Source organism: Aythya ferina (genome assembly GCF_964211825.1).
Source record: "Aythya ferina genome assembly, contig: HAP1_SCAFFOLD_115, whole genome shotgun sequence".
Lineage (NCBI taxonomy): Eukaryota > Metazoa > Chordata > Aves > Anseriformes > Anatidae > Aythya > Aythya ferina.
The window spans coordinates 272,726-298,882 of NW_028181406.1; the positions used below are offsets into that span (position 1 = coordinate 272,726).

The 26,157-nt window shown below is 42.3% G+C and overlaps 1 pseudogene across 1 annotated transcript; it reads left to right on the plus strand.

Moving 5' to 3' along the window:
* Positions 1-547: 547 nt before the first annotated feature.
* On the plus strand, positions 548-25,901 carry LOC311428695 (ubiquitin carboxyl-terminal hydrolase 42-like; annotated as a pseudogene). The gene is made up of 26 exons: positions 548-644; positions 1,866-1,996; positions 2,111-2,323; positions 3,470-3,629; positions 3,985-4,098; positions 4,195-4,344; positions 5,279-5,421; positions 7,522-7,675; positions 13,224-13,315; positions 14,917-15,154; positions 15,901-16,101; positions 16,698-16,808; positions 16,968-17,070; positions 17,275-17,342; positions 17,499-17,569; positions 18,101-18,183; positions 19,102-19,213; positions 19,591-19,731; positions 19,926-20,026; positions 20,490-20,631; positions 20,839-21,120; positions 21,926-21,994; positions 22,589-22,703; positions 22,776-23,650; positions 24,154-24,465; positions 24,820-25,901. The product of its transcript is annotated as a ubiquitin carboxyl-terminal hydrolase 42-like (transcript).
* Positions 25,902-26,157: the final 256 nt, after the last annotated feature.

Genomic DNA, 26,157 nt, shown 5'->3' on the forward strand with positions numbered 1-26,157 from the left:
GATGTGGTTTTAACTAGAAAAAATGACCAGATTTGGTGTTTTTACTTTTAGGCAGGAAATCCATTTTCTTGTTTGGCATCACTACCTTAAAATATTTTTACCTTTAGTGGAAACGTTTGAGAGTCAAACAAGTAAGGACAGACATGTTACACGACTGAATACTGATGTGTCCCTTAAGAGGGACATTTCCTTTCTTTGTTATGCGATGATTGTGGCTGTGGCCATATAGCTACGGTTTCTAGCCACTGCCTGAATATATCCTTCCCATCTTCTGACTAGAGTTGTCCGAATACTGATAATCTGAAAGGGTGCACAGAGAAATTCCTTATGTGAAAGGATGCTTGCCACTCTGTTCACGTAGTTTCATTTCATGGGGCAGTCAGATGGCTATGTAGCTATGTATTAACAGGTTCTTGTACGTGTTTTAGTTTTCTTACGCAAGCTTTCCTTTTCACTAGCTGATCCGAAATGCTCAGAAGACAGCACCAAGCACAATTTATGTCCCAGATATCCATTTATGGTGGGACAACGCTGGACCTGCCTTGAAACTTACTTTTCTAACTCTACTACGTAACATTCCAGCATTTTTGCCAGTTTTGCTGCTTGCTCCGTCTGATGTACGTCACTCAGATCTCCCAGAAGAGGTATTTGTCAATACTTTCCTTACTATTTCTTCAGTGTCTTGTAATTTATGAATGCTTTCAGCATCAAAATGCTGTGCTTTCTTAAATGCATGCTGTTATTACTCAGTCACCCTAACAAATCACTTAAAATTTGCTTAGAGAAAAAGAATACTGTGAAAGCATCTGCTTAAGGGTTTTTCTGAGTCAAGCAAGTGACTTTCACCCCTTTCTCACGCATGCAAATAATAAATTAATACAATAATTCTGATTGCTACAAAGTGGTTCAGTCAAGAATATGCAGTGCTTGAAATGACAAGAGGATGTTTTTACTGAAGAGATTTCTTCTGACTGTCTGCCATTCCATGCTATGTTGGGTAAACTGCTAATAATGCAATTTAGTAGAGAATTGAAACACTTTGATTAAAAAATAAATAAATAAATCATTTTCTTTCTTCATATAGGCCAAAGCTTTCCAAGCTGGAAAGCTGAGTTCCAATTTCTGCTAAAGTAACTTTGGAATCGAATTCTAGTTGTAATCCTAAATAAACTGTAGTAAAAGTACGTGCAGAACTTCATTGACTTCTGAGAGTTTACATTAAGGGAAGGTGCCCAAAACAGGACCATGCTGTTGTCATTCTGATGATTTGGTCTCAGTCATCGGGGGAAGAGAACGGGTCTTACCTAGACGTGTTTATTATCAACTGCTTTGAAAGTGCTTGAGTTCCCACAGAAGTTTTTGTACAGGCTGTAAATTCCTTCTAAAATAAGTAGTGAAATTCCTCACCTACCTTTTAATACTAGAACTTGAAAATGGAGGAAGACGTAGAGGTACTAGCTACTTCAGACACCTTTTGATAGAGAAATAAAAACTCAGCAAAAAGCCCTCACTTGTCTGCTGAAGCCTGTCTCTTCCCTCTATAGCCATAAAGGTTCTAAGTAAAGGCTGCAGCAAGGCAAGTAAATACAAAGGAGGCGCTGTTGGATGTGGTGAAAGCCATTACTTTACCAGTGTAGTGTACAATCCCTTCAGCGAGCTTTAATTCTACAGGTGATTCTTAAAGGTGATATTTGAATTTGCCGTGCCAGCCTGTGAAAATGTAGCGTTTTAAGGCCAGGAAGATAACTTTTTTCAGTTTGTGTTCTTCAGGTTATAATTAATTTGAAAAGGTACTCTTCTTTTTGGAATAGAAGATGAATTTTTGTGGCCTTAAATCTGAAATGTCTCTCCTCCTTCTGCTTTAGATGCAAAAATTATTTAATACGGAATTTGGAGAAGTGTGCAATATTGAGTTGCCTGGTAGGGCAGAGAGAGCAGCCTTTTTTTGAGGACCTAATTCTAAATGAAGTGGCTAAGCCTCCTGTAAAGAAAAGAGGTGAGGAGGATATGAGAAGTACATCTAAAACTTTCCTATCGAAGTTACTAGCTCTTTGGGCTTTGCTTTGTTGGTCATTTTCTGTCAGTAATTTGTCATATGCTTGTATTTGAGTACTGATTAATTGAAGTTGATTGGACATTGGAAGTCGTGCCTGTAGCACCACCAGCTGAGCCTCAGAAGCCACAAGAGGAAGAAGTAGGGATGCTGGAGGAGGAAGTGGAGGATACCTTGCGTGACCTTTGAATTTTCTTGAGGGACGTTACTCGCAGACTTGCCACTGACAGACGTTTCAGGGAATTTGCAAAGCCCGTTGACCCACAGAAGGTAAAGTAGTGCTGATCCGTGTGTGTCTGTAACTTGTCAGTGTTCGTATTTCTCAGCGTTTTGGGGAAGGTTCAACTTTGTTTTTAGGGCTGCACTGTAAGGATTTTGCAAGAAGCAGAGGCAGTGCTTTTACTTCTGCTGACTCTCAAATGTCTCTTATGGGATTATTCGCTGAAAGCCCTGGTTTCATTCTAAAAAGCCAGTCCAAATGCCAACACAGTTTGCTCGTGAAAAGGCTTTGATACGTAGGCGTGTCACAGCACTGAAAAGCACAGAGATCTTTCCTTATAATTACAAACAGTATTTACAGGACTACTTGAGTGAAGTCTGAAGCCCTTTATTGGACTGTCAGTTCCTGTGGGAACAGGAATAGGAGCAGCAGTTTGTAAAAATAAGTTTTGAGATCCTGTTCTCTGTTTCATCTGGAACTCCTCAATAGGAATCAACCATAAGTGCAGTGTGTTTTCTTTTTCCTCCAATTGGCTGCTTAGATGCCTTTTTCTCCTTAATTTATGAGATAAGCCTAAACTAGGGGCGTATATTTCAAAGACAGGTGTAACTTGAATATACCTGGGGATCAGCAAAGTCGTCTTCATGTGGGCCTCCACTGGCTTTTCTTCCCCTTTTCTCCTAGGTTCTTGAGCTGTGAAAAATCTAGACAGATACATATGTCCTCATCTGAACTGGTCATTAGGCTCCTCTTCTGGTCTGAGGGAAGAAATGAGCACCTCAGGGCCCAGTTATCTCATTCTAAAGTAGATGCCTGCAATAGGTACTTCACAGGTGCAATTCATGCACCTTTTCCTCAATGTCGACAACAAAGAGAATGCCGGATGGCTTGCTCAGCTTTCACTGTTGTGATTTTCTGAAGCAAAGTGAAATGAATCTCCCACCCTCAGTGTTTCTTCTCTACCATGCACGTGCTTCTGACCTCCCTACTTCTTGTTGTCCTCTTGTGGCCGCTCTAATGAAAAATGAAAAAGCCCTTCCATTTTTGAGAAGCAAACTGGTTAATTTCAGCATCTTCTGATGCATCGCAAATGTTCAGAGTTTTTAGGAAGTCGTTTATTTAAAGTCTTCAGAATAATTTTGGTAGACAGTGTGCAAGGTTAAGAAAACCTCTGAATGCTTGTATTTGATCTGCAGGTACCTGACTATGCCACAAGGATTAAAGAGCCGATGGATCTTTCAACAGTTCTGACTCAAATTGACTCGCGCCAGTACCTCGCTGCAGGAGACTAGCTGAAGGACATCGATCTAATCTGTAACAATGCCTTAGAGTACTACCCGGATCAAAGATCTACAGGTGAGGATGTGCTTTTTAGCCCTAGTTTAAAAAATCTGTCGAACGTATAGATGGATAAATGCTGTGTGCGCACAATAGACTTCGGATGGATTAGATGATTTTGGACATCCACAGAGAACATCTCTTACCAAATTGTAAATATTTTATCATTTTGCTACTTGGGCATGGAATTGTGATATAAGTGTTCCCAAGGAACTTGTGCTTTTGTTTTAATTAACTTCGATGTTGTTATGCTGAAAATATTCACTGAGAGAACCTTTCGGAACCAACCTATAAAGAAAGCAATTTTCTTCTGTGATCAAAACAGTTTCATTGGTTGGTAGACAACATTCAGGTAAAGTGTGTAAAATTTCAGATCGTCACAGCGCCTATGTTTTGCAAGACACTGCATATTCAATGGTGAGGAACGAAATGGATACAGAGTTTAGACGACTTTGTGAACAAATTAAAGAATCTCGTGAGAAAAGAGGTACGTGCTTTAACGCTAAGGATTTGAAGACTTGTCTCTGCATTTGTAACTGAAAATGCACGACGAAGATCTTTGGTATCTATTCTTTCTTGCAAGGTCGCACCTCTGCAGCGTGTGCTCCATGCGACAACTCCAAGTCACCACAGCAGAACCCTGCTACTGAAGACGAGAAACCAGATGAAGAGAGTAATGAAAATGAGGAGATGCCAGCGGCACCTGTAGATGCCAGTACACCCATTTCTAATGGCAAGTTGCATTTTATTCAGCTGCACTTGTCGTTCATACCTTCTCTGTTCTTGAGGCGCAACAGGTGTCTCTGATGCCTGGCTCTTTATGGCAGAGGTATTTTGTTTTCAAATTGACTTCCAAATGGGAGAGAGAAATCCAGAGGTCATTCATTCAATATAGTGATGAATTAAAGTTCAAAGAAAGTTGGTTCATTTGATGTACTCTTACTGGAACTTCATTTTGTAAACAGAACGACCCCTCACTCAAGGATATCACAGCTTCCCTCCCGTACTAAAAATGATAGTACTCACCCTTGTAGGAGCAGCAATGTGAAGAAGGTCAAGGGCAGTAAGAAGGGTTCGAAGCTTTGATATAACAAGCCTTACACTTTTTTTGACAGAGCTCCTAATAAGGATCTTTAGCAAGGTCTGGAGATGGGAGAAAAACTCAAACTAGATTTTAATTCTAGGATGTAGAATGTCAAGCTTGACTGTTCCTCTGAACAGTCAATTGAATTTAATTTTTTTTAATTTAAATTAATTAGTTTAGTTTTTTTAATTTAAATTCAATTGAATTTAAAGTTTTGAATTTAAATTCCAATTGAATTTATTGAAAAAAATTCCAAATGAATTTAAAGGTTTTTTTGTTGTTGTTGTTTTTCACGAAACACTAAGTTTATGTGAAAGGTTTTGCTGCAATATCTTTTTTCCAAGGATATTAAGCTTAAGTTATCCACAAGAAAACGGTGGGGAAAGGGAAGCTTTAGTTTTGAAAGCTTTTTTTTTTTTTCTCTCCAGGTTTTTCTTGAGCACAGCAGCGTTTCAGTGTCTGCCTGCCATTAGTTGCCCCACTACCAAGTCAGGAGGGTCAATTAAACTTGCGTGAGGCAGAATTTCTTTATCTGAATCTACGTGGTTCACATAAATATATTTTTGTTTCCTTCTTTCCCTAGGATTATTCTTCTCCCAGTATTGAATGTTTCAACGGACACCGTTTAAGATCAATGAGCAAAAGCATCCTGCGGTGTTCAGTCTCCAGCTTTGAAGAAAGTATGGCGATACTGAGGGGAAATGTCAAGAGAAGATGCTTTTCAAGGTACTGTATTTCTATATGTTCAATCTCTGTTCGATTTGTAGATTGAAAAGCAAGAGAGAAAGCATGTGCAGTGAGTTGTGGCCTGATAAACCTCCGGCTAAAATCAGCAGAGGCCTATGAGCATGCTGATGGCGTACCAGTACCTTAAAACTAGCATCCCTCTTCTCAGTGAAAGTCTTCCGCTTTTCTAAAAAAACCTGTTTTTTTCCCCAACTCCTTTGAGGTGTTGTTGTGGTTTAACCCGGCCGGCAGCTAAACACCACACAGCCCTTCTGCAACCCTCCCACCTCCCTCTCTGGGATGGGGGAGAGAAACGGGACAGTGAAGCCCGCGAGTTGAGATAAAGACAGTTTATTAAGACAGGAAAATAATAATGATAATGATGATGATGATGATAGTACTGCTACTAGTAATGTGTACAAAACAAGTGATGTACAATGCAGTTGCTCACTACCCGCTGACCAGTGCCCAGCGTAACCCCTAGCAGCCCGGCTGCCCCGCCCTATCCATGGTGCAGCGTGTTGCCATAAGGCATAGAATTCTTTGGCCAGTTGGGGTCGGCCATCCTGAGTCTGTCCCCTCGCAGCTGTTGCTGTGCGCCGATTCTGATCGCCAGTAGGACAGTGAGACACCGAAAGGTCCTTGGCTTGTTGTAAGTACTGCTCTGCAGCAATTGAAACATCGGGGTGGTATCAGCACTCTTCTAAACATCCTTTCACACATTCTAAGCCAAAACATAGCAACCTACCCGCTACTAGGAGGAGAACTAACGCTGTCCTAACTGAAACCAGGACATGTATCTTTTCCACTTGGGTGCTATTGCTCATAATTTTGAGAATTCAACATGAGCAAGCTAGGAAATGTGGGTACATACAGAACCGCGTGTATATGGCACGCAACAGACTTGGGATGTGGATCCTGCGTGAGGCCTACAGGCTTCTCTTTGTATACCATGGAGCACTGGCTTGTAAACATGGTGAAATTTCCCATCCTTGATGGGTCTAATACAACAAGTCTTTTCTCCCTTCTCTGCCGTGTCCTCTTTCTTAATGTAGGCAGTTGAGAAAGCCAAAATTGGAACGAAAAAAAGAATATAGCACAGGTAAGTGGCTGTAAGTCCCCGGGATACCTATTTGCGCAGGTTACTGAAGAGGATGGCACTTGGTCACTCCATGGCTTTCATTTGGCCCCAAAGCCTTCTGTAGTCAGCTGAATTCACTCCTCAGTGACTTTTCTGTGAAGAGAGGTAGGTGCAAATAGGAGATTTTATGAATTCCTTGGGGAGGGAGCAGTGTGAATTGCAGCTTGGTAGGCACAAAGCAAACTGTTCTAATTGTGCAAAGTAAATCGACACTTGATAAGTTCAAACTCAGTTTTATAGCTGGCAAGCACAAAAGTAAACCTTAGCTGTGATCCTAGCAGCACAGCGGTGTAGCTCTTCCCTTCCCCTTGTCCTCTTGGCTCTTTTAATGACAGTGCAAGCAACCAACCTGTGCCAAAGGGTGCTGTATGGCAAACAATGGGCAGGCTTTTTTCTAAAAAGCACGAGTTTGAGTTATGTGGTGTTTGGGTGTTTCTCTTGAAACGATTCTTCCCTCCTTGAGCTGTTAGATCCTAATGCAGGAAATGGAAGTGCTGCATGCATAAACAGAGTAATCAAACATACACCTCTTAGGAAGAGGCTTGCAATGTCCTAGTGTTTGTTTTGAGCACTGTTAGATACAGTTTGACATGAATGGAGTGAAAACACCTTAGAGAAAGGTGTTGATTGTTCTCACTTTTCCAAGACAGAAATAAGTGGAGTAGATTTCCCTCCTGCATGGAACAAAAGTTGCACGTTTGTTTTTGTCTGGCTAGCTTTCAGTCTCTTTAAAAATTTCCCTACAGGTCCCAGTTTTAAGTAGACAGTTTAAACGTGCAGAGCGATAAATTAGTGGAATGCAGTGGTTGTGACACCAACTTCTGACCTGAAATGTAAAGAAAACTCAATCCACTTCAGGGTGCCTTTTTTGTCTGTCTGTTTCCATTTTACAAGAGCAACGGTGAAATAAGGAGAATCCCATCTTCACTGTTTCAAAAGACTTTGTTTCTGCGTTTCAGTCACCAGAACATTGAGGAGTAGAGCTGGTGCAAAAACTGTGAGACGAGTCCACGGAGAAAACAGGGACTTGGAGCTGCGCCGCAGCTGTAGAGTCGGACACAGTCGGTACTCGACTACTAACTCGTCCATTCTATTTGACAAACTTATGACAAAGTAAGTCATCTTTTCTTGCAGACCTCTTAGAATGATCTTTCTTAGCAAGCCTTTGCACTATGGCATGATGTTGGCCTCGACTTGCTCTTTATTTTGACAGCAAAGAGGTATGGCTGCTCCTGGCATTTCCTTCCTGTTTACAGGGAGACAGCGTTACCTGGCTAGATAAACAGATTTTCTTGAAGGTGCTATTTCAGCATATAAGAATTGATTTAAAAAACAACCAACAACAACAACAAAAGTGCTTCATGGCTTACTAGTTTTGTAATCTCACATTTCTCCAGGAATACTTGATTTGCTGCATTTCACCATTACACTCGTCAGCGCCGCTGATTCTGGTTTATCACTATTTGCATTGCAAATCTCCTTGTCCAAAGCTTAAACTGATGTATGCACTGCTTGAAAACAAAACCTGAAGTTGCAGAGCAGAAGACTCAAGTCATTATGTTAGCCGCTGTGTAACCATACTGCTTTCCAAGCATAAGATGTCCAGCTTATTTTGTTTCTATGAAGAGTTTAAATGGCTCCCGTTAAGCAAAGATGTCCCCACACTGATACTTACTATTAAGCAAGGATTCCACCTCCTTTGGCTGAGGTCTGCTCCCTTACTCACATTGGAACATTCATCCAAGTAGCCTGCAATTCCACACTCTCGGGGGAAAGTCCATAGAATAGAAAAGGTTCCTCCAGTCTCTTCCTCAGCCTTTTTTTGAAGCATGCAATAAAGCAAAACATTCACAGGCTGCCCTTCCATGCAAAACAAGGCAAATTAGTAAGACAGGAGCCACAAAACTGATTGTCCTTTAAAGTTAAAATGAGATTTGAAATAGATCGAGTTAGCAAGTGTTGTAAGTCTGTAGCTAAGTCTGGTTTTGCCAATGCAGCACAATTCGCTATCACGTAGCCAGAGCTGCTTCTGTAGCTCCAAGAAGCAAAACTGCTTTGACAAAATACTGTGTCATCAAAGCATTCGTTGGCTCAGTAGGCACGGCTCAGGTTCAACAAGTTTGTGAAAAAATGAGTACTAACAGAAGCAGCAGGGTCCAAAGAAACACTTTATGTCCCCACTGCGAAATGAGGGGCTTTACCTTGAGTGTTAGGCACACTGTCAATAGAAAAGCACTGTAACAGAATCTGCCACGGCAGTTTGCATGTTATTGAAAGACCATCAGAGTGGGACTGCAGCAAGATCATTGCGAAGTTACAAAAAAAAACATGTGGGGGTGGGAGTTTAGTTGCGTTCGATAACACAATCTTAGATAAAGATTTTGGTCTTAACGTAAAAGTAAGGATGTCTACTGATCTCTTCAACTCCAACAACTGAAGCCCAAGTCTGAAAAATCGCCTTTAAGAATGCAAAGAAAATATTTAACTCTTCTGTATGTTCATACTTTGCTATCAAGCAAAGGAATGAATGCTGATGCCTTAACTATGTAGGGCTGTAGCTTACAGAGAGACTACACCTTCCTGTTTTTTTCCCTTTAAAAACGTTAAATGTACGTGAAATTATTTGGGGGTGTTTTCACATGCAAAGCCTAATGCAGTGCATGCAAGCCCTGTCATCTTCTTCGTCTAGTAGTGTCGCGTTAAGGGGTGTAGCCGATTGACCGTCATGGGTCCCGTCGGATTCAGGGTGCTGAACTATCACGGTCACGGATTCACCAACAACGCAGTACGGCCTCGCTCTAGTCGCATTCAAGGAGAACTCTCACAGCTAGGAAGAATGCAATTAAGTGCAATTTGTTACGGCGACAGGTACACAGGTTCTTTGGATTGTCAGTGATAAATTCACTGTCTGCAAAAGCAAGCTAGCATGCATGAAATGCACAGGTACACAGCCTAGGTATTAAGACATTAAAAAGCATCAAAACTCTAGAGATTTCTAAGATTCCACAGAGACGCCTGGTATAAGCAAGCGTTCAGATCTTACCCCACGGCGTCCCAATGGAGTGGGGGTGGGGGAGTGAGAGGCTCAGCCTGTCGAGTGATGTCAGAAGGAATCCTTCCTGATAGTATCTTCCCTAACATCCCCTTTCTCTTAAAGCAATTGGTATTATTTTCTATCTTTAAGGTGGAGCTTGAGTGACTCTAGTCATGCATATCTTGGTTGTGCTTGGTAGAAATGATCTCACTTGCGTTTAAAGGTACAGGCTCTGAGAAATTCCGAGGGCGTGCTCAGTGAGGGGTGGTTGCACCTTGGAGGCGGGTAGCTTTTGGGATGGAGGTGTGCTTATGATGCCTAGTCGCTTAAGGCGATTACTCCACAAGTAGTAACTTAGTGTTGATTTAACTCCAGCATATCTAAAACATAAGAAGGATGTTAGTATGGAAGAAGCCGATGAAACCAGTCCTTAAATCTTACTACTTACTGTGCGTGAGCAGACTGGCGTGAGTTTTAGCTATACTGGCAAATATCAAACCACACCTGTGTCGTCCCAAAGCTGGGAAAAAAACAAAAACAAAACCAAGGAAATGTTGAAGCAAATAGGGAGGCGTGTAGCTTGTGCAGTCTTTTAGCTGAGAAAATAAAGAAGGAGAGAGACAGGTAGCCTTGAGCTAGCAGAAGCAAGGAAGAGAAGGGCTAAAAGGGAAAAAACAGGAAGGAGAACACCAGCTCCAGACTGACCTATAGTAACCTTTTTCTCATTAAGGGTCATTAGCACATTAAAAATCACACCTGTCAAAATGCTAATCTATGCTAATGTGGGATTCGGTGTGTGTCCCCCCTCTCCTGTTCCCCCTCCCCCCCGGTATTCCTCTGTAATGCACAAGCTCAGTGGAGATAAGTTAGGTGAGCTGTAATAACCAATCCAAAGGAGCCAAAGAGAGAGTTTTCACAAGTTTCCTGTGTATAAATGACGGTGATTCGAGTCAGAGGTTTGCTTGCTTTGCGAAAGATGGCCAAGTGCCTGACTCTGCAGAGTTCTATAAGTAATTATATAATTAAAAGACCTTCGTGTGCATTCCGACTCTGGGTGCTTATTGGCGCGGTGCACTCTGCACGAACCTGCAGACAACATCTGTACTCGGTGTCATGACTACAGACAACCCTTTACTGTTGGGACCTGCATATTTTTCTGTGCATTCAACACAACCCCTTTGGCACAACTAGTTAACCACGTAGCTGCCAGTCCACCACTCAGTTGCACTTGTGAAGAGGAAAAGCTATTTCCGTCTACTGGAGGAGCACATCCTCTAAATGCAAGCTTCACTCAGCTGGTCATTTACTGCAGGACAAGATTTGAAAAGTGTTGTTGAGTTCTGGGTTTCCTGCTTACAGGAAAAATTAAGTGCTAGATCGCCCTCTACTCCGCTTTGTCTGCTGCATTTTATGGAGATTAAACTGATTTCGTTTGCTCCTCCGTTTATGGACAATGAGCTGAAGGAACAGGTACAGCACATTAGCCTGGAATGCCTTCCCTCCCAACCAAAGTAAACTGGAGCTGTAACTAACACAAGCAGAAGCAAGGCTTCCGTGTTTTCAGCTGAATAAAGTTCCAACAAAATCATCCTCTGGGATTTGAAGGTTACTTCACATGACATGCCAACGACTCTTTTCCCTCCATTGTAAAGCGGATCCCTGCTGTTAGTTGCTCTAGAAGCAAAGGAATCATCGGTTTGGTTACCAAATAGCCGCTTCTGCAAACGAGAAGTGTTGTGCTCTCTCTTCCCTTTGAATGACTCCACACTTCTCATCAGCTACTGGATTGCTGACCTAGAATCAGAGAACATCCCAAGGTGGAAAGGACTCCCAATAATCACCAAGTCCAACTCGTGGCTCCACACAGGACCACCCCAAAGTGAGACCCGATGTCTGAGAGCATTGTTCAACACTTGTTGACCTCCGTCAGGCTCGGTGCCATGAGCAGTGCCCTGGGCAGCTGTCTCAGTAGCCAGCCACCCCCTCAGCGCAGCACCTGAGGCGCACGGGGCTCGGCGGGGCAGCCCGGGAGGGGAGGACGGCGGGGCGAAGTGGCAGCTCCCTCAGAGCCGTCTCCCCGCCGCCTCGGCCGCATGTCGTGGCTTTTTCGTGTCGGGGCTTTTTCATGTCGTGCCCTCGGTCTCTCGCCGTGGGTGAGATGCTGCTCCCCAGCGCAGACCCCTTGCGCGCGGGGCCTGCCCGCGGCGGCGGCGGGAGGGAAACCCCAACCCCAAAGCCCTCCCGGCAGGGAGAGCTCGGGGTGAGGGCCGATCCGGCACCGACAGTAAACACACGCCGGAGGAAACGCTCTGGTTTTAGCCATGAGCAGCGCGGCCAGGTTCACAAGGCGTCACGCTGGAGCTCCGAGTTCGGCGGCGTTCCGAGGCCGTTGTGGCGGTTGTGGAGACGGCCCCGGCTGAGGTGGCTGCTGCTGTCGCTGCTGTCCCCTCTGTCCCTGCTGTTGCCGCTGTTGCCGCTGTTCCCGGACCTTGGAGACCCCCGGCGGCTCCCTGTGCCAGGCCCTGTGGCCCCGGGGAGCTGCCCGCCGCCTCGTCGGCCAGCCCGGCAGCAATCCTGCCAGCACAGAATAGCCCACTGCGTTTCAGGGTAAAGTGACGATTAATTTCTATTTCCTGGCCTGGGTGCTGCTTTCTTCTTTAAGGAAGCTTCAAGGTTAAAGGTTCAACTCAGTTATGTCAGGGTTCAACTCCGTTTCGTGAAGGGGCTCTTGTACGAAAGCTTAAGCTGGGATTGACTCTCTGCTAAGCGGAGGCCAAACGTGGACCTACTGAGAAGCAGGTCCTAAGTGATAACATTTTCTAAAGAGACTGCTAAACACATCTGAAGAGTGCTGCTGCAGAACTCTGAATGGGGGGATAGCAACTGTCTTAAGTGATCTGGAATCTTGAATTTACTTTTCAATGGACAAGAGGTGTGTCTCTCAAGGCAAACAAAGAGAGGAGTAACACCCTCTCTTGTCACTCATGTCAACATAAATTTATGCTCAGAGCGTAGGTGTAGGAACAGCATCGGTATGTATATGGAACATCGGGAGAGGAAGCTCTATCGGTATTTACAGTTTTTCTACTACCTTGCCAGAGAGACGTCATCTCCAAATGAGAAATGGATGTATTTTGAAACAGTGGTGGTGGATCGGATTTCTTCTTTCTAGTGTTAATATTTGCTCTTGAATCGTACTTAATAGCTGGTAACACCTCAATCAGTTGTCAAAAATAAACTTAAAAATGTGTAAGGCTTATCTCATTGGTCAGTATAAAGATCAAGGTCTTCCCTTCCCTTCCCTTCCCTTCCCTTCCCTTCCCTTCCCTTCCCTTCCCTTCCCTTCCCTTCCCTTCCCTTCCCTTCCCTTCCCTTCCCTTCCCTTCCCTTCCCTTCCCTTCCCTTCCCTTCCCTTCCCTTCCCTTCCCTTCCCTTCCCTTCCCTTCCCTTCCCTTCCCTTCCCTTCCCTTCCCTTCCCTTCCCTTCCCTTCCCTTCCCTTCCCTTCCCATTTTCCCCAGTATTGTTTTTCTGTTCTCCTTCTCACTGCAGTCTTGATTTTGTTTCTTGTCCCTTAAGTATGTTTCCAATGTGTTGCTGAAACATTTTCCCTTTCAATCCTAAAAAAGGAGCTGTCACTGGTGAAGATCGGAGCTTATCCCTGAGCCCAGGAGCTGTCACCTTAGTCTTCCAATCGGACAAGGACGACTTCATTTCTCATGTAAATGCATTTGTCAGGTTTGCGTATTGTTTTTTCAGGAATGGAAAGTGTGTATAGAATGGATTTAAAATCAATTTTAAATGTAAAACGTCAAGGCAAAAAAGTTCTAATTACAACCTCTGCACACAATTTGCCAGCTGTGGGACTAGGAGTTTTCTTATTTACTGTGTTTTGTTTAACGTGTCTGAAGTTTAATGGACAGCAATCAAGGCGTGCTAGAAATCTGAAAGCACTTTATGCTTTGTTCTCTCCGTCATTTTGGTATAACAAACTAGCTTATGTTTTAAACCCTCCATGAGGTTAGTGGTTTCCCTAAAGGTAACAAGTCCCTGTGTGCTACAGTAAGACAGTAACAAAACATGAAGTATAGAAGTTCATCCTGTCATTATTCAGCTTCTGCCTATGGACACACAACTACGCTTATTTAAAGCGGTATCACCTTGAAACCTAATCAGCATTTTAAAAAGGACTTTGTAGCAGTTATTGGCTTTTGTCCTGGAGGGCTGAGGTTTGTTTTGTTTTGTTTTACATTCAGCATTTCCGTTTCTAGCTTACATTCCCCTGTTGTTTTGCATGAGGAAAGCGTGCAACTTGACAAAGTAGAACGGAAAGAGCTGCTTTTTAGTCTAACTTTTCAGTTTGTCGTAGGAGTTTTAAATGTGGTAGGAGTAAAACACCAGAAGTACTGCTGCCAAAGTTATATTCAAACTCGTCTTTCTTGGAGAAGCAGAAGAAGCCCAGGGAGAAATAAATTTGCAAACATGCTCTTCATGCTCTCCTTTCCGAAGATTTCTCTGAGATATAGCCCATCCTCTGTGGGTTTTGAGGTATATGGTTCCCAGGAGTGAAAAGGAGGGCCAAACATCTCTCCTCTTGGATCTCAGCATGCCAGGGCTTTGGTGTACTGCCACTTACAGCTCCGCTTTTTCACCTGGAAAAAGCGACCGCATGATGTAGACTGAGGAGCCCTCACAGATTAACTTGCCGTCACCAAGTGACGCCCATGAAAGGTGTATTTAAAAGCTAGGCTCATTATAGAATCACAACAAACCCCTCATGACTGGTGCAGTAGACAGTGAGGTAGAGGGCGAGCCCTGGAAAGACAGAAGAAAAGTAGCAGTGAGTTCTGGGTACCTTTGTGCAGACGAAACAGAAAAACGCAGGCAGTGAAGTAATAGTGTTCCGTTACTAATGCCAGCAATAGATAATTGCAACAATTATCTATTAGATCATAGGTACTAATTAACAGATAATTGCGCAACTCCGGAAATCAATAAATAACTGATTCCCCTCAGAGAATGTCTTCTACATTTTTATATTAAAAAGACTCCAGAGTTGTAATGGATTAAAATCCTACGGAAGGGAAAGAAATGGCATCAGCCACTAGTTCTGCAGAAGCGAAAAGTAATACTGATAGAGTTTAGATGGAAATTTTCACTTTGTGTGTTTAGTTTGGGGATTCTTTTTAAATCATTCATACCAGCGATTTAGTTCTTAAGGCTGTTTCTTTGAGATTAAGTGACAGGACTTCTGTTACTCTTTTCTTCTTGGAGTGCTTCTTGATAGTCTTACGTCAACCAGAACTTCTGTCTCTGTCGCAGATGTGAACAATGACCGTAGCTAAGAAGCCCAAATCTTCAAAGCCTAAAAAGCCCTCTTCAAGGCGGTCTGGCAAATCCAAGAAACCAAGTCCTAAAATACTGATGTCACGCACCGCCAACTGGGGCCGGATAGTGCCTGCAGAAGATTCAAGCCAAGTCTCTGTGGCCCAAGGACGTGGAGGTGCTATTTACTGTAGATCATCTGAAAAATCTAAGGCTTTTGCCCCAAGAGATCTAAGTAAGTGTGCGTTCTATCCTGCCTCCATTGTCTTCAAAGCAAAAGTAGAAAATGCAGTTCTTACTTGTTGCACTGATAGAGAAGGGGACTACTGTGAAGAAAGACTTGAAAAGCGAATCCCCTAAGGCAACTGAAGTGACTGATGTTACAGAAATTAATTTTGATATATTTACAGTCAACAGAGAAATACGGGGAGCTTTTTGTAATGCACAGATTCCTCCATGTCTTTTCTGTTTTGCAGAGAAAAGTGTTTGATTGTTGCTATTCACAGCTTCCATTTTTCACAGGTTTTTTGAAGGATAACATTGCTCAGGAAAAGATCTGGTATCTGTAGGGGTACCGTCATTCCTAGTTCCTAGTTTTTACGTTTTTACCGTATAATTTCAAGTCTAAGTTTGTGGTTTAAGTTATAATAAGGAAAAAAACAGTAGTTGAGTTAATCAGGTTAAAGATTATAGATGGAGAGGAACTTGGCATTAGGTGCTACAAACAGAATGGCAGTTAGCCTTGCCTTAGAAAAATTAAAATGGTTGACTAAAGTTGTTTTTGTTTTTTTTTTTTTTTCCCCAAAACATTGTGTTGACCAGCCAATTTGAATTTGGTGGTATTAAAGCTGTCTGCAATAAGTTTTTCTGGTTTGGATTGTAGCTAGCTCCTCTAGGTGCTCCTGCAGAATAGTATTTTTTTAAATACCTTTCTTCGAAACAAACAAACAAGATCTCTTTTTAAATTTAACTTTCTTGCAGTCGTTAATGATGGAATTGCTCCGCCACAGAGCATTCTTTTTCCACCTGAGAAGATTTGTATGGATTGGCGAGAAACACAAAGTGTTGGAGTTGGCCTGTACAATCTTGGCAACACATGTTTTCTTAATGCTACTCTACAGTGTTTGACCTACACACCCCCACTTGCCAATTACATGCTTTCTCTTGAGCACAGCCAGTCATGTGAGTACTTTCTAACAGTATTTTGAATCTGTTGGATAGCTCTGAAGGTGAAAGAACAGCAGTGATTCTGTGAGATAAGCTTATTTGCCTGATTTTACCTGTAGCAGCTGGCTTTGAGCACTGTATTAGCAGTGGGCTCCGAATAGCATATGGAGTGCAATTAATGCACCATGTTTTATTTATTTAGTTAGTTATTTGTTTGTTTGTTTGTTTGTTTGTTTATTAAAGGATTATTTATTGCTTCATGGGAATAATGAAGTGCATTGGACAGTAATGCATTTGGTAGTAATTTTAGAGAGTAATACATTTTGCAGCCTGTGGAGTTCACATTCCTGTCAGCCTTTACAACTGCGACTTTGCAGTAGTCTTTTAGATTTCTCATCACAACATGCATTTGAATACAGGCTTAGTGGATATTTTTCTTCTGTCAAGTTGTGTGAAATGAAATGTTACAAGACTGTTGGGACATTGGCATCTTGGGAGAATAGAATGTAGCAAGGAGAGTGGATATTGTATCTATAGTTTAAATTGTACTTAGATGTTTGTAGTTCTGGATATTTCGCTGGACTGGGATGCTTTGCTCTTTCACTCTTCAGGTCGTGAACAAGATTTTTGCATGATGTGCACGATGGAGACTCACATTAACCAGGCCCTGCGTTGCACTGTTGATGCCATCGAGCCTACGCATGTTATCAGTAATCTCAGTCGTAAGTGGCTTCAGATGTGTTTCTTTTCGATAGCTTGTAATCTTCAAATAATTATTTGATGTGTCTAAGTGGTTTTAACACTCCAATGAAGAGAGATTTTAGAAATACAAGAATGATTTCATTTTTAAATGAGGTCAATACTATCATCTTCTTATTTAGGAATAGGACAACATTTCCGTTTTGGCAGTCAAGAAGACGCACACGAGTTCTTGCGCTATACTGTTGATGCTATGCAGGAAGCGTGCTTGAACGGAAGCACCGAGTAAGCATAAACAAGTTCACTTTCATACATTCTCTAGCACCTTCTAGTCCTTTATTTACTCTCAGAAATGATCTCTAGCACCTTTTAGTGCCTTATTTACTATCAGCAACGCAAGTCTACATCATCCTTGGTTTTCATCAAACTCTTTGAAGAGTTAATTCTGTGCCTTAAATCTTCTGAGGTCTGATTATAATTTATTTCCAGATTGGACAGATCTTCTCAAGCTACCACCATCATTCATCAAATATTTGGAGGATTTCTAAGATCGAGAGGTACTTGAAAAAATATTCCTGTCCTTAGAACTGATCTGTGTCTTTTGTCGGTAGTAAAGCAGTCTGTAGTTTGTCTAAAGTAGTATCTGTCAACAACTTGAATTTGGACAGTTAGTCTCCTTCACATAATGTTAAGCATTTATATTTTGTTTCCAGTGAAGTGCTTGAATTGCAAAGCAGTTTCGGATACGTATGAGGCATTTCTTGATATCACTTTGGATATAAAGGTAAGATGTTTTCTAAATATAATTCATGATGTTTAAGTACATGCATAACTTTCTAAATTAAACTTGTTTAACTTAAAAAACCAAACCACATATAATGTTAAAACGTAAGAGCTTGGTGGTGCTAAGGAAGTGGATTGGACTTTGTCCTTCCGTGGAACCCATGTAAATAGTCTCCACATTTGCATTGGGTTTAAGGGGAAAGAATTCTCTTTCTGCAAAAATTATAATGCTGTCATACTTCTTTGTTGTTCTACCTCAATATACATCTAATTGTTAGACTGATGAATTTGTCCCCAGTATTGATGACAAAGCACACTGTAGATGCTGTGTAGGCTACTGGAAAAGTATTTGTTCCAAAGTCAAATGCCTTCCAGGTGAGGTCAATGCTGAGCATGCTCTTTCTGCCTCCTTCTTCACAGTGCTCCTAGTAGATCGCTTGAGTATGTTAGTAAGATTCTCTTATAAACTACTAGTATGTCTCTGGAATTCTGAATTACGGTGACTTTGCGCTCTTCTTTCTCGCTGCTCTAGGCGGTTTCGTCTGTTAGCAGAGCTCTGGAACTCTTTGTGAAACCTGAAGAGCTGGATGGAGAGAATTGCTATAAATGTAGCGAGTAAGATTTTGACGAATTAGGTCTTAATCCTAGATGTCAGTTTTCTATGTTGCATGACTCTGTTGGACTACCTCTAAACTTTGGATCTACTTACAAGTTTTGTGGAAGTTTATAAAAGACTTGGATTTTTGTTTCCTTGGAGGGGGGAAGTCTTGTTCATAGGCATTCCCTATGGGTTTGCAATTCTCTGGCTTGTATTTTGCCATCAGAATTCAAAAAGAGCTACTTTTGTTCTTTCTATTTATTAGCTCTCGACAGTACTTTTCTTGATGTAAACTGCCCAGTTTCCGTTGTTCTCTGGGCTAGTGGCTAATTTTCACTGCTTACACCGTAGGTCCTACCTTGGAGCGGGCAATGTGTCAAACTGAACTATTTTGTTTCAAAGGATGGCAGATGGTTTCAGTGTCTTTCCAGACAAGCTCAGTACATGAAGACTTCCTACTGTTAAATGTCTCCCTCCTGTAGAATGACCATGTGCTTCTGTTGTATTTTTGATGTTGATAGTCGACCTATGTTGGAGATTATTTGCAATTTCTAGCCCTGGGGACCAAGGCTCTCTCGTTCCGCTTTCAGTATTTGTATTTCCCTTGAAAGCTGAAAGAATGTATCCAGGATTGGAGTTCAAATAGCCACTTTTGTAGACCAAGAAATGGTACCTTGCCATCCAACCTGGTCATACCCTTTTGTGAGAGATTCCTGTTCCCGCTATGCTCTGAGTTGTTGGGAAAATTGACCTTCTTCTGTGTATTAACAAACCTGACACGCAGTGCATGGGTTTATGAAAAGAAAAAAGACCAACCTATTATGCAAGTAAATATCATTCAAATAGCATAGGCATGCGTGAGACATTAAAAGGAGTTTGTTTTGGGGGCGAAAAAAGAAGATGCCTTCAAACACTTATCTCTGCTTGGTTTTAAGGTGTAAAAAGATGGTTCCTGCATCCAAGAGATTTACCATACACCGTTCTTCCAAGGTTCTCACAATATCACTGAAAAGATTTGCAGATTTCACAGGTGGAAAGATCAACAAGGTATATTTACCACTGTAATGCAACTATATCATTGTGTAATGGGACATCCCCCAAAGCTGAAAGTTGTTAATATTTTCAGACAATAATTGTAGACTAACGACTATGGCTTATTCTTTCTCTTAATATCAATAAAGTTCCCGCTTGACAAGAAGCATATGCTTTCCTCTGAGAAGGCTGATTCATCAGGAAACAGTTCTCTGCAACTTCTAGTCTTAACCGTTGTTTATGGGAAGACTTATTTGTAGTGAATCAAGAAATATATTCGAGAAATATATTCTAGAAATCAATTCTAGTCTGTGTTTTTTGGAAGTGTTTTTCTCTGGCTAGTCCACGAAGTACTCTGGGATAATTTTTCTATCTTCTTGATGTCTCTTTAGGAGGTGAAATATCCGGAGTATTTGGACCTGAGAGCCTACATGTCGCAGTCAATGGGAGAACCACTGCTCTATGCCTTATACGCGGTGCTGGTACATCACGGTGTCAGCTGTCACTCAGGACACTATATATGCTATGTAAAGGTAGAAGTCAACAGCATTTCTAACAGGGTAAAGGTTGTGCTGGCAAACCAATTAAAGCATGACTAGCAGCTACTGTTTCTAGGGAAAAAGATTTCATTATATTTTTATTTGACATGTGTGTATTTTGTTCCTATCCGTGATTTCAAGTGGAAAACGTGCAATTCACCTAAAGAAATCATTGTCTTTATTTGCAGGCTGGTAATGGACTTTGGTATCAGATGAATGATGCTAAAGTAGTGCGTACTGACATTAAAAGAGTTCTTGGTCAGCAAGCTTACATACTTTTTTATATCAGGTAATAACAAATCTTAAATTGTGTTCAGAAGAGATTTCCTTTCCTGTTATTGATATTTTTCTGTTTTGCAAGTGTTTTTCTTGCTATCCCAGGAGAAGATTATTATTTGTCTAATTCAGTTCTGTCTAACCTGAAATTCTCTGTGTCGTTTATTATCTTTTGTTGCTTGGCCTTAAACTGCAGAACTTGTGTAAATTGCTATCTATGTGTTATCTGTAGCTGGCTACTTTAGAGAAGGAGAGAAATGAAGGTCATCTGTGGTGTAAGAATGAATTATTGCTCTGCAAGTGATAGTCTTAGTAGGAAGACTGTTCTCTACTTTTCAGTCTGTAGTCTTGGCGAAGCCTTCTGTAGAGAAGGCTTCCATATCGTATGAGCTGTTCCTCTAAAATGATAGGATGGGATTTAATCCAAGAGTAGGCTGAAAGAAAAACTAAACTACGATCACTGCTCTTTTCTGAAGGCGCTATGATTTGACACTTGGAGAACGTGCGTTTTACTTGCCAGCACCATCTTATCCCTGTTCATTCCCTCCTGGTCAGCAGGGGGCTAATAGTAAGCAGGCTGGATTTCTGGGACCACGACTTCTTCCTCATATGATTAAGGTAATTCAGGGAAGCGGGAGGGCAGATAACGGCACCAAACTGCTAGTGGGTTTGGGGTTTGGTGTGGGGTTTTTTGTTTGGTTTTAAGCATCTTTTTAGGTGTTAAGACCATTTGTAGAAACACTCAGTAGGAGAGTTTTGTGTTTCAAAATGTTACATGCAGTGTTTGCGTTAATCCATCTTGCAATTTCTTCTTTTTAAATACAGAATTCAAGCCGTTTAAATGGAAATGGATCCATAAAAGAGGACACAAAGACCACTGGTGTCACCCTAAAAAGGCCATCTTCAGCACCACCAATGGCCTGTGTTCAAAACCAGGCAATTACCAGGCCTTCAATGACTGATACGTCAAGAAAACAGAAGATCACCATCAGTATTCACAATAAATTGCCTGCTCGTCAGACTGTGTCACAGCCTGACTTTCTTAGCAGTGCTGTGGAGGATGAAGATCTCTACCAGGCTGTTCCTTCATCCACAATTACAAATTCGGTAATGCAAATGAAGCAAATGCAAACAAACAAAAAAGTTTCTGATGAAATTTTTGTGGAGCCAACAGTGAATGAAAATCCTAAACTCAGCTCTGATAACACAGTCCCTTATGGTGCAGAATCTTCAGGAAAATCTGAGGAGGAGTCAAAGGGCTTATTTCAAAGGAATTTGAAATGCAATGCAATGTCCTCTAATGGAATTTTGGTTGGAAAGGTAGTCCGTACATTGCAGCATTCCGATTCTTCCTGTCAGAATGCTGACAAAGGAAGATCCCAGCATGAGCTGCCAAAAACAGATTCACTAAATGGTGCTATTAGGTTAGTTAATGAATCTAAAGAAAACGGACTGAAACTTGATGATTCCACTTGCCGAGTTGAACCTGTTAAACCTTCTGAGATGTTCTTTTCTAAAACAAATGGATCGCTTGAAACATAGATTTGCTCCATCGAGAATTTCTCACCTACGATGTATTCGGGAGTGTTTATTGTGTTCCTAATTCAGGTGAAATACTGAGAAAACACAGCACACATGTGATCGTAAGGCTTTGTGGTATTATCCCCTTAGAATTTGCAGACCTGAGCTTACATTAGAACTTGTCAACTTAAGCTCAGCTGAGATAAAAATTCCTAAGTTTCATAAAGTAGATTTTGGGGGGTGAGTTGGGGTTATCTTTGAAGTGTAGATAATGCATACAACTGACAGCGGTCTTGCTTACCATTTAATGGAGACATTCTGACAAGACTAGTCCTCAGTACTACTACAAATAGTATTTTTTTGTCTGCTGACTTGTGCGTTTTAATTGCAGATGCCTGGAGCTATGCCTTCAGTCAATCGAGAAGTCATCACGGAGTCCTTCAGAGCCAGCCAGCTGAACAGCTTGTCAGAGGAAATGAGGTAAAATGAGCACAGTCTGATTAAGACAAGACTTTATGGAAGTTCGTTACAGTTTTATCTGTCTACTAATAGTATTTAATGGAAGGATTTAAATTAGTACAATTCCATACTGTGTGTCCAGTGTCACGAACAGAACTAATGATCAGCACTGAGCATATCACTCTGATGCAGGTTGGTGCCTCAAGGAGAACTTGTGTTCCTTTATAGAATGTTTTTCCATTTTTCTCCACTGTCTGGAGAAACACTGGCTGTTCCCCGCTCGCCCCTATGCCTTTTTTCTCAGAGCAGCAGGTGGAAGGAGACAGATGAGTTTGCTTTTTTAGTGCAATGGCTTCAGAAGCAAGAGGGGAAAAAGCACTTTCTCTGGGAGCTGAAGAAGGTGTCCTAATCACAGGAGAGGTTTCTAAATGGCATATCTTTGCGAGCGTTCCTGTAGTCCGGAGGTTTTTGTTTGTTTGCTCGACGTTGGAAGGTTTTACTCTTAATATTCACGTCCTTCAGCAGAAGTGAGAAATGGGTTTTTATTTTATGCAGTGTTGCGGAACCTCCGAAATCTCCTGGGAATGATGAATACCTCGCCCAGTACCAATGTGATGACCGTGGAGACAAGGAGAAACCAAGAAGATCAAAAGAACGTGACCTCATTTCAAAAGAAAATGTTTTGTACGGCAAAGACTCTTCTGAGCCTGGTGAGAAATTGCGGCAAACTTCCTCTCTCGAGTCTGACACTGAATGTAGCTCTAACAATCTTTCTTCCTTAGCTATTGCAGATAGACGCCAAGATACAAAGGACAAGACTAAAACCACTGAGAAAGAGCATTACCGAAGCAAGAGGGAACATGCTCCTAGTGAAGAGAAGGAGAGTCAAAAAGCAGGTCCTTCCAGCAAGAGGAGGTGTTCTCAGAGCGTGGAATTTGTTGAGCAAAAGAGTCACAAGCAGGAGTACTGGGAGGGAAGCAGGTACAGATCTTTCCCTCGTGAAAGAAACAGCCCTGAGAATGGCAGAAGAGCAGTCAAATATTCAAAGTACAGATCTGGCAGCGGAGGAAGATCAGAACAAGGTAGCAATAGGTACTACCGATCCAAAGGGGAAAGAAGTTGGAGCAGAGAAAGATACTATCGAGACGAAGCACGGAGATGGGAAAGATGTGGCTATTACAAGGATTACTATTCACCTCATGCGACAGGAGACAGTAGAGAGAGAAAGTTCTCTCACGGCGATTCAGCCTTTGACAGATCGACTGCAACTCACTACAGCAGGTCACATAAGCATTATCATTACAAAAGCGGATGGCCTCACGGTTCCCTCTTGAGAGAGGAAGATGTACGTCGCTTTGGCACACCCCGAGCAGACTTGCATTGTTGCTCGGTACCTCAGCAACATTCCAGAAGACATTCTCGTGAAAGACATGCGCTTCCACCTGTGTCAGCTCATTTGGAGAACTGTCGCCAGAAAACTGAAACAGAAGGAAACAGAAAAAGAAAATATACCTGTGCAGAAGGTAGTGAAAGTGAAATAGAAAGGAAAGACAGAAAGATAGAAAAGGAGCTTGTAGGTGGTGAAAAAAATGCAAAAATATCACAAGTTCTGGAAGAAAAAGAAGTCTAAGGATAAAGATGGAGAGAAGGATTCCAAGTAAGCAAGGATTCCAGCATACTCCGCATTTTTTATCCTAATTCTTTTCTGGGTGCTTCTCATGTCTTTTTTTTTTTTTTTTTTTTTTTTTTTTTCTGGTAGTTTCTAAGTTCTTCAGATAGCACCAGCTGGCTGGGGATCATGTTGTTAGGTTGATCAGAGAAGACAGGAAAGCTCTTGCTGAATTGTGTCAGAGCACTAGCTTTGGACCACATAGTTCGAATCACATCCGTACACCATTCCAGATTAGGTTAAAAGATTTTTTCTGCTTGCACGTATTCCAGAGCTAGCCGTTGTTAATGATCTGTGTACAAACCAGGACCTATGGTCCTTCAATCTGACGGCTTAAGTTTGCTGCATCTAAAGTAAGTTGCGTGTGCACAAAGCACCACAAAATAGCTGACATGCTGCAAATCATCACCTGTGGTAAAATAAATCAGGTTTCATATAGGCAACAAGTGCCACATCTTTTTTTCCCTTTTTAACTTGCATGTTTCTTTCAGACTTCATGATTTGTGTTTCTGTGCGCTCCGCTTTGACAATGCCAATCGCAAGCGTAAGAAAAAGAAGAAAAAGGAGAAGAAAAAGAAGAAAAAGGAGAAACACCAGGAAAGCGAAAGGCTCCTTGGAACACTTAGATCCTCGTTTCCAGAAGATAACGCGGGAGAAGAAGGAAGAATCCCATCCTCCAGATGGCTCTTCATGTGAATAATGCAGAAGTGAGAGCAGTAAACAACCTTACAAGGAAGGGAAGACTTCCAGTGCAGGCGAAAGCAAGAAATACTGCTCCATCGCATCCAACGACTATACTAAAGGTAAGCGGCCGCAGCGTGTGTGAGGAATTCCTTTTATATTAATCTCGAGATTATTTCAAACAGTCTTGAAGTGCTTGATGACTTAACAGTCTGCAGATTTATTATCAAATCAAAAAAAAACCCCACTTGGTAGACTATTTTTTTCCCAGTTTTGAATGGCCACTAGGAAAGAAGGCCTGAAATAAAGAGGTTAAAGGCAAATGGTTTTGCATTCATGCAATCTGTCCCATTATCAAGAACAAAATTAGGGACTGAACGGAGGTCTTTCAAATTCCAGTGTTGCAAAAATGGACTTTTTACGATACTAATGTCAAAAGAATCCTGATTGTACTAGACTGGAAGTATCTCTTCTAGCTGAAAAATCAGGAAGAGCACAGAAGAAAATGCCTCTGCTCTACTGCTCTTCAGGCTTCAGTGAATTCTCTGGCCAGCAGATGGCGAACTCGTTCTCTCTAAACCAGTCCAAAGTAGAGGAAGAAAGTCAACGTCTTGCATGCATTACACAAGTGCGGGGCATGGGGATCCCTGGGCTATATACGTGAAAGAGATGTTCGTTGATAAATACAGCAGTACCCGCCCCACTTGGATACACTGCTTGCAAGGTAAGCAGGATAGGAGGGCTGTGCAAAGCAATTCTGTTAAATTGAGGAATTCAAGTATTTCGTCAAGCCTGAAGATACTAATTAGTTTCCTTTTGGGGAAGGTCAGTCTTTCAAAGCAAAGAAAAAATGTCTCTTAAGCAGGATTTTCTGAATGGTGGAATCTAATCTGAAAAAAGACCACTTCCACACGTTAATTATTTGCTGGTTTATTATTTTTAATTTTCTACTGTATTGAACCTCTTAAAGAAGCTAGGGACAGACTAGGAGCAACGGAGGACTTGTTAGAGTGCCTTTTAAACCGGAATCATGTTCCTTTGAATAAATGAACAAGGATAGCTAGTGACAATTTGTGATTTAAGGAAATTGCAGATACGTGAGAGAAAGAGCAGCATTAAAGCAGTTAAATTCCTGCATTCCTAAGTGCTCTCTCTAGCAAGTTAGTGAACGCTTCTGTTCTGTGGCTAGGATTTGGTCAGCTTTGATCACTAGTAAACCAAGGATGCCGTCCAGTCAAACCTTCATATGACTGTAACTTACCTAAGGTCAACCGTTTGCTATCAAAGCAGGTAGCTTGGTCCTACTATTCTGTACAGCTCACCAATTTTAGCATAGAATTCAAATGTAGTCCGTTTAATGGGAGGACTTTGGAAGCCGCCTTCTCCAGTCAGTTCAGATGTCGGCGAGGGGCTGGTGAGCCGCTGGGACGGAACCCCCGTTGCCCGGGTTCCCCAAGCAACCGCCCCACTCTCCAGCCACCATGGCAGGTCCAGCAGCCGGCTCCCGCTCCTCCCGGGGCTGCGGCCCTGCTGGCGAGCCCAGCGCCCCAGAGCTCAGCCCAGCGGCCTTTTTCCCACAGAGGGTTTCCCCAGACGGCTTCCGCGGCTTGCGCAGACGCAAAACTCCCCCTTCGTCGTCCCAGCCGTGCCGCCAACGGTGGCTGCCTGGCTGCTGCCCTCCCTCCCCGGAGCGACGGCGCTGCCCTTGCAGCCCCCGCAGGTACCCACCCTCCCCTCCGCGCTGCCCCAGGCCACCGTCTGGCACGTGGTGCCGGGGGTCCAGGGGCAGGTGCTGCAGCTCCCCGCCGGGGTGC